This window comes from Arvicanthis niloticus, chromosome 4 (genome assembly GCF_011762505.2).
Source record: "Arvicanthis niloticus isolate mArvNil1 chromosome 4, mArvNil1.pat.X, whole genome shotgun sequence".
Classification (NCBI taxonomy): Eukaryota; Metazoa; Chordata; class Mammalia; order Rodentia; family Muridae; genus Arvicanthis; species Arvicanthis niloticus.
In genome coordinates this window covers 1,407,688-1,423,380 of record NC_047661.1, presented here as the reverse complement: position 1 = coordinate 1,423,380, position 15,693 = coordinate 1,407,688, and the positions used below count along the sequence as shown (strand labels likewise).

The following is a 15,693-nucleotide window of genomic DNA, read 5'->3' as shown; positions in this document are numbered from 1 at the left end:
GTCAGAAGGAACTTAAAAAAGGATTCGAGGCGTTAGAGCAATTAAAAGAGGAGAGATTGGCAAAGTCAGAGGAATCAGAAGAAACAGATGAGGAGGGAGAGGATACTGATACTGAGGAAGAGCTAGAAAAATTAGTAAGAAGGCTGGAGAAGGCAGAACTTAATGTGGAACCTTCTGCCTCAGGGCTGCCAAATTTGCCATGGCCACCACCCTATGTCCCGGAAATAGCTATGTCTAGTGGACAGAGTTTCTGTCTGGAGGCCTGGAGAGAAGCTAGGACACAGCAGTGCTTTCCCATATTTCAGGATGGAGGGGGAAATAGAGTACATGAGCCCTTGGAATTTAAAATAATTCAACGGCTCGCAGAGTGGGTCCGTGCTTATGGCACTAGTGCAGCTTTTGTCATAGCACAATTAGAATCTCTTCATCGATTTTGCATGACCCCAAGTGATTAGATGAGCCTAGCCAAGGCCTGCTTAACTTCTGGCCAATATCTTGGTTGGAAAGCATTTTTCATAGAATTCTCAGCAGAGCAGGCCGCTGCTAATGCGGCCGCAGGCCAACAGGCCTGGAATCAAGACATGCTACTAGGACAGGGTAGGTTTGCCAACCAACAGATTAATTACCCAATGCAGGTGTATGAGCAGAATAATCAATTAGGCACCAGGGCATGGAAGGCCCTTCCTAATAGAGGAGAAGTACAAGGGAACCTAACAAAGATAACCCAGGGGTCGGCTGAGCCTTTTGTTGACTTTGTGGCCAGAATGGTAGAGGCCGCTGGTAGAATTTTTGGGGATCCTGATGCAGCCATGCCATTAATCAACCAGCTAATTTTTGAACAGTGTACCAAGAAGTGCCAACAGGCTATCAACCCCTATAAAAGTAAGGGATTGGAGGTCTGGATGAAGATATGCAGGGAGATAGGCGGACCACTATCTGGTTTATCACTATCGGACCACTATCTATGCTGGTTTATCAGCTGCAGTCATGCAACTTATGAGGAAGCAAGGAACCAATTCTGGGAATTGCTTTAGGTGTCATCAGCCTGGCCACCTAAAGAAGAACTGCCCCCAAAAAGGAGGGAGTGGGAGAGTTTCAAGACCCTCCCCAGGGCTCTGCCTTCATTGCAAAAAAGGGAACCATTGGGCCAATGAATGTAGATCAGTCAAGGACATAAATGGGTAACTGCTTGCTCCCGGGTTTGGGGGCACTAAGCCAAAAAACGGGGCCCAGGGCACTCGTCCTCAGGGCCCTCAAATATATGGGGCAATGGAGGAGGAGAGATCCTGGCCATCCCTGAGAAGGCCAATGGCATGGAATCAGCAAGAAGGGCAACAAGAGGAAGTTCAGGGCTTGACCTCTGTGCCACCACCAGACTTGTACTAACACCCCAAATGGGACCCCAGTTGGTAGACTCAGATTTCAAAGGACCCTTGCCTGAAGGAACAGTGGGACTCTTGATTGGTAGACCCTCTACCACTATGCAGGGGGTCATTGTTCACCCTGGAGTAATTGATTCTGACTATACTGGGCATTGTAAAAATCATGGTATCTTCTCCCAGGGGAATAGCTGCGATCTCCCCAGGGGATAGAATTGCACAATTACTTGTGCTACCAAGCTGCCATTCTTTGTTTCCCTCAGCTGATAAAGAGGGACAAGGTCAAAGGTTTGGATCCTCAGGCACACCTTATATAAGCTATGCCATAGATTTAGAACAGAGACCCCTTATTGAGTTACAAATAGAAGGAAAAAGTATTCTTGGCCTCTTAGATACAGGAACAGACAAAAGTATTATAGCCATAAAAGATTGGCCTAAAGTTGGCCTATTCAAAGTCAGAACAATTATTACAAGGGCTAGGATATAGCAAATCCCCTGATATAAGTGCCCGATCTTTAACATGGAAGGATCCAGAAGGACATTCTGGCACTATGCAACCCTATGTTTTAGAAATTCCTATGTCATTGTGGGGAAGAGATCTGTTGAAAGACACAGGTTTTATATTGACTAATGAAGCAGATTATGGAACAGCTGCCCCAAAGCTTATGAAACGCATGGGGCACCACCCTGAACATGGGTTGGGAAAGTACCTACAGGGCAGAAAATCCTCTATACTACCCAACCTGAAAAAGGGAAGAACAGCAACCTGAAAAAGGGAAGAACAGGGCTGGGTTTTTCCCAGGGGCCACTGAGGAAGCATTACCCATAACATGGAAAGTTGAGGATCCAGCTTGGGTTCCTCAGTGGCCCTTCTCCTCAGAAAAGCTACAGGCAGCCACAGAATTAGTAAATGAGCAATTGGCTTTAGGACATATTCAATCATCCACATCTCCTTGGAATACAGCAATTTTTTTTATCAAAAAGAAATCTGGAAAATGGAGATTATTGCATGATCTTAGAGCCATTAATGCCCAGATGGAAGTTATGGGACCTGTTCAGAGGGGCTTACCATTGCCCTCTACCTTACCAGAGGAATGGCCTCTTATAGTAATAGATACAAAAGATTGCTTCTTTTCCATTCCCTTGTGCAAACAAGATCCCAAGCATTTTGCCTTTACTCTTCCCTCCATTAATCATGCCCAACCAGACAGGAGATATGAGTGGGTTGTTTTGCCTCAAGGTATGGCCAACAGTCCTACCATGTGTCAACTCTATTTGGATAAGGCATTAGTTAACGTTAGACAAAAATTCCCAAAGCTTTATTGTTATCATTATATGGATGATATTTTATTGGCTATAAAGAGTAAATAAATTTTAGAAGAAGCATATACATTGATGGTTGAGGAATTGAGACATTTTGGCCTAATTATAGCCCCCGAGAAGGTACAATAAGACAAAGTAATTAATTATTTGGGATCTGTCATTACTGCAAAAGAAATAAGGCCACAAAAAATTCAAGTACGTAAAGATGGATTGTGTACCTTAAATGATTTTCAGAAATTGCTAGGGGATATTCAATGGATTTGGCCTTGTTTAGGATTGTCTAATAGCCAATTATAACCACTATATGATATATTGCCAGGAAATGTTGATTTGATGTCTCCTAGAAGTTTGACACCTGAGGCTCGAGTAGCCCTGGATGGGGTAAAAAGGCCCTGTCGACCACTTACTTGTGTAGGAGGGTTTTAACAGCCCCTTTAGAATTGTGTATCTTATCTACCCCAAAGCAGCCCACTGGAGTTCTTTGGCAGGGAGGACCTTTGCTTTGGATACATCCAAAAATATCACCTGGAAAGATCTTGGAGTATTATCCAAGTGCTGTGGCTGCTTTGGCCTTACAAGGGTTACAACAAAGCATACAATATTTTGGAAGTGAGCCACAAAAAAATTGTGGTGCCCTATATAGCCCAGCAATAAGAGGTATTATGTTCCACCATGGATGATTGGGCTATATTGAGATGTTCCTTTTTAGGTATTATTGATAATCATTTACCCAAGGATCCCTTATTACAATTTATAAAAGAACATCCAGTGGTTTTTTCAAAGATGACTAGCGCTGTTCCATTAAAAGATGTAAAAATAATATTTACTGATGGATCTAAAACTGGCTGTGGCTCATATGTGGTTTCTGGTGATAGCCCCAAAGTTGTCCAGTTTGCCATAGAGTCCCCTCAGGTAACTGAATTACAAATTGTATTAATGATATTTAAAAAATTTAAAGAATCTTTTAATTTGATTTCTGATTCCCAGTATGTGGTAAATATTCTTAAGATATTGGAAGCAGTAGGAAAAATAAATGTTAAAAGTACAATTCGAGAAATTTTAATTCAATTACAGCAGGAAATTTTAAATAGAAAAAATCCATTTTATGTACAACATATTCGAGCTCATACTGGACTTCCTGGTCCATTGGCAGATGGAAATGATTTGGCAGATAAGGCTACCAGAGCCATCTTTATATTCTCTGCTCATACTCCTGTTCAAAACGCTAAGACATTCCATGAACAATTTCATGTCAATGCACGCGCATTGGTTACTCGCTGTAAGATCTCTCTCGAAGAGTCTCATAGCATTGTGAAATGCTGTAATTCCTGTCTGCCATATATTGCTGTCCCAACTGTGGGTGTTAATCCCCGGGGTTTATGCCCTTTGCATATTTGGCAAATGGATGTTACGCACTTTTCTGAATTTGGAAAATTAAAGTATGTACATGTATCTGTAGACACTGCCTCTGGAGTCATAGCCGCTATGGCAATGACCGGAGAGAAAGCAAGACATGTCATTGTGCATTGCTTTGAGGCATGGAATGCCTGGGGAATGCCAAAGTCCTTAAAAACAGACAATGGCTCAGCTTATACCTCCTCCCAATTTGAGAGCTTTTGCAAAGCCATGGGAATATCTCATTCCACTGGACTCCCATATAACCCCCAAGGACAGGGCATAGTTGAACGTGCCCGTAGAACCTTGAAGGAGTGTTTAATAAAACAAAAAGGGGGAGTAGGTATGGGAAAGACACCTAGAGAAAGACTTGCTCTTTTTACTCTCAATTATTTTCAATTGGACAAAGAGGGTAAGTCCGCGGCACAGCAACATGCGCAACAGTCTCCAGCAAATAAAGGACAAGTGTTATGGAAGGATATCCTTACTGGTCAGTGGAATGGCCCAGACCCAGTGTTGGTGTGGGCGAGAGGGTCTGTTTGTGTTTTTCTACAGGATGGGCAACAGCCATTGTGGGTTCCAGAGAGACTTACTCGTCCAACGCAAAGCCGACAACAGAAGCTCCTATCTAATCATGATGTTGCTAGTGAAGATGATGCTCATGCTGATGGTGATGGGGGAAAAGATCCTGACCCTGCAGGGAGAAACTAAAGAGTTCAGATGGGAATGCCTAGATTCGTTCCTTGGCCAGTGCAGGCCCCATCAGCTATGACCCTGTTTAGGACATGCAGGGATTTTGGTATTACTGCCGCCATCGTGACACCTATTGCAGTGTCAGCTACTGCTGCTACTGCATCAGGCCAATGCGGCTATGGCCCTGGATACACAAAGGCAGATTAATTCTCAATTGAGAGCCGGCATTATGCTGGTGAATCAAAAAGTGGATCTAGTCCAGGAGCAAGTAGATATGCTCATGAAATTAGCTCAGTTGGGCTGTCAGTGGAAGTATACAGGTCTTTGTGTGACATCTGTAAGATATGAAAATGCAAGTCAAGCAGCTCATTTGTCTAGAAATTTATCTCAGTATTTTACAGGAAATTGGATGGAAGATTTCGATGGCTTGATGCAGAAGCTGCAGCTAGCCATGGTGCACGTGAATTCTACCCGTGTTGACCTGTCTGTTGCTGAGGGCTTGGTCTCCTGTATCCGATCTGCAATGAACCACCTAAAAGAATGGGCAGGAATTGTAGCCCTTAGCTTTAGCCTTGTTCTTGTCAGTTGCCTAGCACTATGGTCCATTCTGAAGATTCGTATGCAACAGTGCAATGCTAATGTCATGATTGTTAAAGCATTTGCTGCTCTTGAAGGAGGCCAATCCCTGCAAATCTGGCTAAGCTATTTGAAGAGCTCTGAGTTGTAACATGCAGCAGGATGTAGGGCATAGCACTGCAGAGGGCGCTGTACACCCTCGGACATATGTCTGACTGCATACAGGTTTTGCCCTAGTTCCTGTCCCCTGGAAAACAGCATCGGGTTGGGTCACCCATGGTAACCATACTGTAGACGGCAGGTGGTGAAAATGGGGTTGACAATCTCCCTTCAAATACAGGGGGTCAGACCTCTATGTCCTTCTGCTTGAATAAAACAAAAAAGGGGGAGCTGTGGGAAGTGGCTCTGCTCTCGCCATTACAAGGTGGCGCTTGGCATAGGCACTGCTGGAGAGAAAAGACAACTCCATATATGGAGTTGTATGTGCTGAGAGGTGTGGTTACCCGATCACCCCACCTCGCATCATTGAGAGTGGCCAATTAGTAGTGACATCGTGGCAATCGCTGATTGGAACAAGGAAAAGGTTTTAAGGGCATGCACGAGGAGGAGATGAGAGAGAGAGAGAAAGAGAGAGAGAGAAAGAGAGAGAGAGAGAGGAAGAGAGCTGAATAAACCGCTTGAAGAAGAACACGGTTGCCTTATTCCGAGGGTCGGATGTGGGTAGCGACACCATCTGGGATATAGTCAAGCAAAGGTGAGTCAGGAACATATGTTCAATACAGCTCCCGAGTCATCTTTGTCAGAGCACTCAGAAAGCTCACAGGTCAGCATCATTCTTTGTCTCAGCAACAGTATGTATCTCCAATCTTTTTAAAGTTTCATGGGCCTCTTCCACAATACCTTGTCCTTGAGGATTATAGAAAATTCCCATAATAAATTGTTGACAAAAAAAAACATCTTGACTTCTCAATTACAGTTGCCAGACCCATTATCTGGTTTTTTTTTTTTTTTAAATTGGATATTTATTTACCTTTCAATGTTATCTCCTCTCCCATTCTCCCCCCCAAACCCCTTATCCCATCCCCCCTCCTCCAATTTCTATGAGGGTGTGCTCCCACCATCCTCCCATTCCTGCCTCCCCGCTCTCAATTCCCCAACACTAGGGAATCCAAACGTTCAGGTGCCAAGGCCCTCCACTTCCACTGATGCCTGACAAGGCCACCCTAAACTACCTATGCAGGTGGAGCCATGAGTCCCTCCCTTTGTGTTCTCAGGGTGGAGATTTTAGAATGGCTACTCCAGCTTGTTTCTTAGGACCATTTGCTTGAAAATTTGTTTTCCAGCCTTTTACTCTAAGGTAAAGTCTGTCTTTGTCACTGAGGTGGGTTTCCTGTATGCAGCAAAATGCTGGGTCCTGTTTATGTATCCAGTCCATTAGGCTATGTCTTTTTTTCTTTTTTTTTTCTTCTTCTTCTTCTTCTTCTTCTTCTTCTTCTTCTTCTTCTTCCTTCTTCTTCTTCTTCTTCTTCTTCTTCTTCTTCTTCTTCTTCTTCTTCTTTTCTTTTTCTTTTTCTTCTTTTTCTTTTTTAATGTATTTATTCCGCAGTCAAGTAAATCATAACTTAAAGCCACAGCATTATTAAAGGAGAATTCCTGGTACAGCTGTCTAAAGGTGTTCTTTCCCATGATGGAAGAAATACATATTTCCCTAAGGTCTGGGTGAGGCAAATAACCCTTTGAAACAAACTGCCCAATAAATCGAGGCAGGTTGCAAATAATATCTATTAACATTTTTCTGCAAGGTAGAGCAATCTCCTAGGTAGGCTAACAAGCCTTCATTTCACCTGCCTGTCCTCTGGCTTTTGTCTTCCTTCCTCAATCACACCTACACCCAAAAAGGCTCCTGTGCTTCCTGCTTAGACACTGCCTGGGTCCCAGAGGCCCTGAGCACTGCTGGCCATGAGCAACTTTTATCCAGAATCTCCAGGGAAATCAGGAGCAGAAGCACAGCTCAGTGATGGCTCAGTGTCATTTCCTTAAACAATACTTTTAACTGTCAAACAAGCTCTGACAGCTGACAGGCCATCTGCACGCCATAAACAAACCAAAACAGTGTATTCTTATCTTTTCCTTTGTTTGCAAAATGTTAAGTAGACTAGTCAAGTGGAAAACATGAAACGTGAGAATTCAAAGGGTTTCTGCCACAAAGTGAACCAGTCCTCCACAGGCAAATTCATTTGTTTTTGGGCTGCGAGGCCATGTAGACGACAATGAGGCAGTAGATGGTCCCTCCCACTGTCAGAGCCATGGTGGTCCAGTAAAGCATTTGGCCAGGAAGGCCTCATTTCAGGTGAATGGGCACACTGTCGGCCTTCTGGAAGAACTTCTGCAGCTCTGGAACTTTGTTCTTCCCAGCATAATCATCTGCTGTGACATTGGAGGTCAGTTTGGTCGGTGTAGCAAATATGATAGGCGGTGCTTCTGTGGAAACAGGCTTTAACCCCTGCAGTGTATAGGGTTCCAAAGCCCAAGCCCTAGCCAACTTCTGCGTGAAATTGCTAAACTTGTAGTACATGTTGGCTAAGGCCGGCTTCCTACCGCCGATGCCAGTGTGACCGCCCTAGAAAAGCAGGCTGTCTTTTTATTGGGGAATTAAGTCCATTGAGTCCATTGATGTTGAGAGATATTAAGGAGAGGAGATTGATGCTTCCTGTTATTTTTGTTATTAGCAATGGCACTGTTTGTGTGGCTATCTTCTTTTAGATTTGTTGGAAAGGGATTACTTTCTTGCTCTTTCTAGGGTATAATTTCCCTCCTTGTATTGGAGCTTTCCTGCTATTATCCTTTGTAGTGCTGGGTTTGTGGAAAGTATTGTGTAAATCTAGTTTTGTTGTGGAATATCTTGGTTTCTCCATCTATGGTAATTGAGAGTTTTGCTGGGTATAGTAGCCTGGGCTGGCATTTGTGTTCTATTAGGATCTGTATGACATCTGTCCAGCATCATCATCCAGTAAATTCCTGGGTCCTAGTAGGTCCCAGTTACTCCCTGTTTGGGCTAGGTGTTGCTGTCTCCTTACCTAAGATACTTCCTGGGTTAGAGCTCCTGGGAGGCTCACTTTCTCTGAGTTTTATGAGATTGGGTTCAGAGCTGCCACCTGGGATCTGCCCCGACAATAACTTTTGTTGGTTATGGAATCCTTAAGATTCTTCATGCCCTCCTTCATATTGCATGAATGAAGATTTGTTACAATTGGTTATTGATAAAATTAACTCATAAAAAAGATAGTTGTCTTTCACCTACTCAAACAAGGAGCAAACTTTCATCCTTAACTGATCTGTGCACCCTGCACAATCCATACAAATATTTTAATGGTAATAAAATTTTGGTTGTGAGATTCATACATCATAGAATGTACAGATTTGACAAGATTCATCCTCAGAGACATGGAACTATCCTGCTGTTCCAGTCCCCTGCTTACTGATGCTGTCCAGAGATTTGCTTCCAGAACAGCTTCAGGAATTGCTACAGATTGCAAATGATCTTTCCTCATCCAACCTTTCAGACAAATCCAGTCAGAACTTCAGTCAAGCCCTGAGCCATCTAAGCATACAAAGACTGGATAACAGATGCTAAAAGCTAGCTTTCTTAACTCTAATCAATTTCCTAATTTTCCTACCCCTTCCCACCCCTTCAAAGAATTTCTTGTCACCCCTATTCAGTAGGAAGAAGCCATGGAGAGTCATCAGCCTGATTCCTTGAGTTTGGGTGTCTGGTTATGGTTATTTTTACAAATTATAGATAGGTTGTCATTTTTAGAGATAATTTTGCAATGGTCATAATTTTGAACAGGCAGAAAATAGATGGAATAGATTACTAAATTTATTCTTCAACAACACATTGTGTAGCCATATTTTACATTGATAGAAATTGATGTAAAATTGAAGTTAATTCTTACATTTGTACAGAATTTACATATTTGTCTAGAATTAAGGTTTTCATTGATATAAATTTGTATATTGACACAAAATTTGAAATTAATATTGTTACTCTTAGATAGGCATTGTGCCCTTGCAACTCAATTAAGAACACAAGGCTTTGATCCAGTTCTTTTATAACTGCTATTACAAACTGTTTAGGATGATTAAGTAACGCAAATTAAGATAGTAAACTCATGGTTATATTAGATTCTAATTTAATTATAATAGGCATTTTTGATATTATTCTTAGGTATTAGAAATACGTAAGAGTATTAAAGGTTTAACAGTTCAGATATACCTTAGATAGATAGATAATCCTCAAAAACATCTGAAGTCCAATGAATCTGAGATTTAATCATTTCATCATTATTAGAAATTTTGATTAGAGACATGTCTGCTCTCTTTCACAGTTGTTTTGTTTCATTTTTTTGTTTGTTTGTTTTGTTTTGTTTGAGACAAGGTTTCTCTGTGTAGCCCTGGCTGTCCTGGAACTCACTTTGTGACCAGGCTGGCCTGGAACTTAGAAATCCACCTGCCTCTGCCTCCCAAGTGCTGGGATTAAAGGCGTGCGCCACCACTGCCCTGCTATCACAATTCAAAGAAAAAAAATGCCTATTTCATCTGCAGACAAAATACTGTTCAAAAAGAACAAACAGATGTGGGACAGTTGACTACAAAGCTCTGCCAACACATGGTAAGCTGGTCGTTAATATTCCTGCTTCATTTCAGGGTCTGCCAGATGGCTCTGGGCCAAAAGGCTAAAGACAGATGCTCCAGTGTTATAAGAAATTATGGGACTGTTCAGGTAGTCAGCTGTCTCTACAATTTGTTTACGTTTTTGGAAGCTATATATTAAGGTAATTTTTAATTTGTTCTTTGATTTCTGACAGGGTTGAAAACTAGTTATAGTCTCATAAGCAAACTTAAGTTGTTTAGCATTAAGATATATGATACAGAGTTGAAAGCATAGTTTTCAGATGGCAATACAGGCTTAAATCAAAACATAACTCAGGTATAAAATTTTAACATCTTTAGTTAGGATATGATGTTAGAGTACTTTTTCTAATTGACAAATATGATGGGCTGGATGTTAATTGTATATCATACTCTGCAATTTACACATTTGTTATGATTATGCTCAATTTATTCCTGAAAGAAAAATTTTTAAAAAAAATTTGGATAGAAAAGGTGAGGTGTTGGCGATTGGTTCTAATGCTTTGATTTTATCAGGAATCTGTCCAAATATTGAAATTCCTTGTCCCTAGTTGGTTTTTGATAGATCAATAAAGATTCTGGCAGCCAATGGCTGGGCAAACAGAGATGGGGCAAGACCCTTATATTTGCACGGGCTAGGATGCAGGAAAGAAGAACAGACAGAGAATTATCATGATTCTATGGGAGACATCAGATTTAGAGCTGCAGGAGAGAGAGCCAACCAGCCATGTGAGAATTTGGGTGTGTGGCAACTGGCCACTTCAGCTATTGGGCCTAGGGCAGCAGGGGAAGGTTTAGGAGTACCCAGCCTTTGAGGTAGCCAAGGCATTTAAAATTAGCTGGTGTGTGTGTGTGTGTGTGTGTGTGTTCTATTTTCAAATTCAGATAGCTCCTGGTAGCCAAAGTGGTATAGCCCAAAATCACTACTATATTCTGAACTGATAAAACATGATAATAAATTCTGAGGCACACATATTTGAAAGAGTATGCTTATCACTTAAGTATTTGGATAATTTTGTGTTTAAAAATCTTTTCTCTAGACTAACTGTTCTCTGAGTTTTCTGAAGTAAATTTTTACTCTGAGTTGAAGTCTCCTAAGCCCCAAGCCTGTCGCTGCTGGCCTAATACCCTTGGGAAAGAAAGTTAACATTATTTAGTGCCTTTGTTTTGTTTACTAACAATTCCTTCCTCTGGAGCCTAGGTCCTCTATAAATTCATATTTTATTTCAGGAAATATGAGCTATTCTTTTGCTCTGGCAAATAAATACAGCTCAGTAATGAGTGTACTTGACAGAATTCTATAAAGTGTTTCATTATCTGCCTTTCAAAAGTCTTAAGATACCACTTTACTGTGCACGTTCCTCAAGCTTTCATTTCTGTGAGAATTACACTGGTGAGCCAGGCAGCCCAATGGCCCAATAGTTGCACTAATATTATCTTTGATCTAAAATCAGAAAACTGGACCTATGGCCAGAAATATGTGTAATTCTCCACACACCAGTAAAAGACTAAAGCAAGGAGTGGAAACACTTTTTATTTTTAATTCACTCAAGGTTGCAGGAATTAAAACTGGTTTTACTAAATTGATGATGTTAAATTAAAACATCACAATAGTTGAGACAGGAATTCTATTTGCTTCTTTTAAAAATAAATTAAGATTTGGTCAGATTTGCCTACTTAATTATTGCTGTGATAAAGATATTTGTACTAAGAATTACTATACTTTTAAAATATACAGAAAAAAAAACAAAAACTTAAAAGAATTATAAAAATTTAAGAAGTTATGTTTGGGCTATCTTGATACAAATGCAAGCATAAATAGGTTCATATGTTCCAGTCATGATATATGTCATCATTTGATATAATGACCATGTAGTGAATACACCCATTGCATAGGAGAGAATCTGGCACAGGAATTTCCATTATCAGAATATATCTGGACCCTACACAGTCACAACAGTGCAGCTTGCTTCCTCTCTATACCAAACTGCAAAATGGGGCTGTCCTAAATACCAGGAAGGCTTTACATGGAATTAGGTTTTTAAAAAAATCAAGAGAGAATTATAACTGTGCCTATGTTTAAAAAGAAGATAAATAGAAGGGGAGGAGAGCCATGCCCTACAACAATGTATTTACATGGCACATTGGAAAATGGATATTATCTTAAATTATGTGAAAATGGCATCACAGAGTACTCTTAAAGCTCAACAATAAGGAAACAAGCTGACTTTGAAGTGCACCAGACAGACCTAACTGTGGTGGTGTATTCCTATCATTCCAGTACTCAAGAGGCAGAGGCAAGAGAATCACCACAAGTTCAAGGACACCCAGGACTATATAGCAAGATCCAGTCTTCAAAAGTCAACAGAGAAACAAAACATTTTAGACACCTCACCAAAAAGATGTACATGTAAGCATACAAAAAGTAGGTAAGTCATTAAGGAAATATGCTAACATTGCCCACCTATGAAAATGGCCAAACTGCAGGACATCTGTGGGAAGCCATGGCAAGACCTTATTCTTGGCAAACACTCACTCTTGGCTCTCTTATTTACTATTCTTCTTTCTGCTTACCTTCCATGATTCACTTGCTGTACTTTCAGTTCTCAGAACTTCAAACAAGGCCTCATAGCAACTCACCTTAGTAACCCCTCCTCCTGATCTTTAGATTTAGCCAACATCCTGCTAGATAGATGTTTTTAGAACCCCTGGTAATGGCAAGGCTTTGTGCGAACAACAGGTATAATCTAGTTAGTCCCCACAGCTGCAGCCAATTTCCCCTACCTGCAAAGCCCCCTTTCCCTTCCTGCCCCTCCTCATATCCTGTTACCAGAGTATATAACCTGTGTGAACAATAAAATCTTTGCCAGCTTGATCAGACTTCTTGACTTGCTGTGCCTCCTTATTTTCTCGTGCATCTCAGTCCTCTCCACAGGGTCTAGGGGTCCCAGAACCATATGGCTTCATTGGTAGATTCTACCAGACATTTAAAAGATAAGTAAAAGTAACCTTTCTCAAACTCTTTAAGGGGGCAAAAATAGAGACACTTTTCCCTGAATTTATTCTATAATACTAGTGTATTCCAAATAAGTATACCAAGCAGGTACCACAAGAAAGAAAACAAAAAATTAATATTTCTTTAAAATATATATACTAACACCCTTAAGAAAACATCAGAAAATACAACAGTATATTAAAAGGATTGTACATGATGAATGAATAAGACTGGATAGAAAAGCAACAGTGTTGGGGGAGGGGATGAACAATGAATCAGACTAGTTAGGAAGAGAAAAGGGATCATTGGGCATGAGGAAATGGGGGGGGTGAGTATGATCAAAATATATTATATTCCTGTATGAAAATGTTATCACGAAACCCCAATTAGCATGTACTGATAAAAACAATAAAAATCAAAACTAATAGCAGAGATGCCTCCCCCTTGTTGTAACCAGCCTACCTGATTTCCTCACTAATGTGCTTAATTGCCTTGAGTTATGACTATAAAATGCTCAGGTAACTACTTCCCAGGAAACAACCTGAGTCTATGTTCCTGGGCTATAGTCACTCTCATTTGATCTACAATAAACTAGCTCTTATTTCCTTTGAGGTGAAAAAAAAAAAAAAAAAAGAGTGGGGTGTTGTGGACTTTTAGGTTCCTGGGCAAAGGACACAGGAGGAAGGTAGAGCCGCCATGTTGGGGAAGCAGAAGGATCAAGTTAAAGAGCATACAGCCATGGAAGAGCCAGGGAAGAGCAGTCCCATGGGGCCCCTCCATGACTGGGTTTAGGGTAACAAAGATGAAATATAGATTTTAGTAAGTAATAATTCAAGAATATGGGGGGGGGGCGTGTTAGCAATGTAGAAGTTTGGGAATGGCCCAGCCATTACACTATTTAAGGCATATTAAAATAGAAGACTCTGTGTGTGTGTGTGTCTTTCATTTGAGAATCCAGAACATTGGGCGAATAGTGAGGTGCTTGTGCTGCCACTGGGGAATACTACCACAACAGAGGGCTGTAGGGTGTATTTATAGAATGGGTAAAATGAGCTAGAATCAATTGATAGTAATGAATTACAGCATCATAAATACAATAAAACCAATAGGTCATACTCAGTGGCTTAGTGAGTAAAGTCTATGTTAGGTGGGTTTTATCTCAATAAACCACAGGTGAGCTTCTAGAGACCACCCCTAACATTCCTCAGAATCTCACACCATGCTCACTATTGTGGTCACCAGAGTCCTAAGTCAGAAGGAAACTTTAAATGTTACTTCTTTTTGTTGTTGTTTTAACTTTTTATCTGTGAATTTCACATCATGCACCCCCAATCCCACCATTTCTCTCTCCCCTTATTCCAGCTGTTTATCCTTGCAACTTGCCCCCCCCCTCCAACAGAGGAAAACACTCTCAGTATGGAAGCTGTAATGTGTCACAGTGTGTCCCACACTATAGCTTTTCTTGTTCATCATAAAGACTCATTGGTCTTGTATGAAGTCTCTGGCTTTTGCTACTCTATCAATACTGGAACCTCACTGAGACTCTTCTCAGATATCCTGTTGTTGCCCAGTGTCATTGACATCCTGTAGTTTTAGATCTTTAGGATCAGCCCCTTAATGTACTCCAGCAGTTCACTGATGTGTTAGATATTTGGGTAGGACAATTCAAAGCCCTGGACCTGAGGCTAATATCTGGTCAACCTGTTGAGCTGTTCTCATGCCCCTGGGGCCAGCTCACCAGAAACCCCCACAACCAAAGCCAGCTCTACCCTGCTGCCCAGGCAAGATGCAAGGCCTACTCTTCCAAGTGCTGCAGTACATAAGGGACATGGTCAGTTCCCTCCACCCAGTAGATAAGAGTCAGGGCTGGCTCTCCTGCAACCCCTACATTCAGGGCCAGCTCTACTGTGCTGTCCAGGTGAAGTACAGAGCCTGCTCTCCTTAGTGCTGTAGCAGGCAAGGCACAGGGCCAGTTCTCCTGCTCTTATGATCCCAGGGGCCAGGTCTCCCACCTGCCACAGGTAGTGAGGGGCAAGGGAAGAAGATATCTCTCCCTTATCCATGCCACCACATAAAAGACAAGTGGTAGAACCAGCTCACCCATAACTCTCCCAATGTGCAGGGCCATTCTCCCAAGTACTGCAGCTGGTTAGGGGCAGGGTGAGCTCTCCTGCTCGAATGCTCCCAGGGCCAGCTTTCCCATGATGCCCAGTTGAGGGATGGGGTCAGTTCTGCACAGCCTTCGGGTATAAGTATCTCCCCCAGGGCAGCATCCCAGACCAGGGATGTCTCTCTGGCCTTCAGTGGTAAGAGACCCCTGCAGCTAAAGGACCATGGACCCAGACACAGCCCCCAGTGGCAGCACAGGCCAGGACCCCACCAAGGTCCCAGGTGGGACCAACTACTCACATCACACTGTTCCTCACTACCCTCTAATCTCTAGTTCGGTCTCTCTTCATTATGCCCATATACTTCTGTTTCTCTTTCTCTTCCATTTCTCCACCACTTACTTGCTCTTTTCAGTGTCATCTAGGGTCTCTGAGTGCCTGGGGTCATCTAGGAGTGGTCTCAGGAGTGCTGTGCTTTGTGGTACTGGGCAGGGGTCATCTGAGGCATGGTCTGCCCGCCCCCCAGTCCAGC

The 15,693-nt window shown here is 41.9% G+C and overlaps 1 protein-coding gene and 1 pseudogene across 1 annotated transcript in view; both read right to left on the bottom strand.

Annotated features, from left to right (window-relative positions):
- Fbxl13 (F-box and leucine rich repeat protein 13) overlaps positions 1–15,693 on the bottom strand; it is a 175,371-nt gene that overhangs the window by 93,953 nt on the left and 65,725 nt on the right. The gene's annotated exons all lie outside the window — the stretch shown is intronic.
- On the bottom strand, positions 7,706–7,941 carry LOC117707862 (cytochrome c oxidase subunit 7A2-like, mitochondrial pseudogene; annotated as a pseudogene).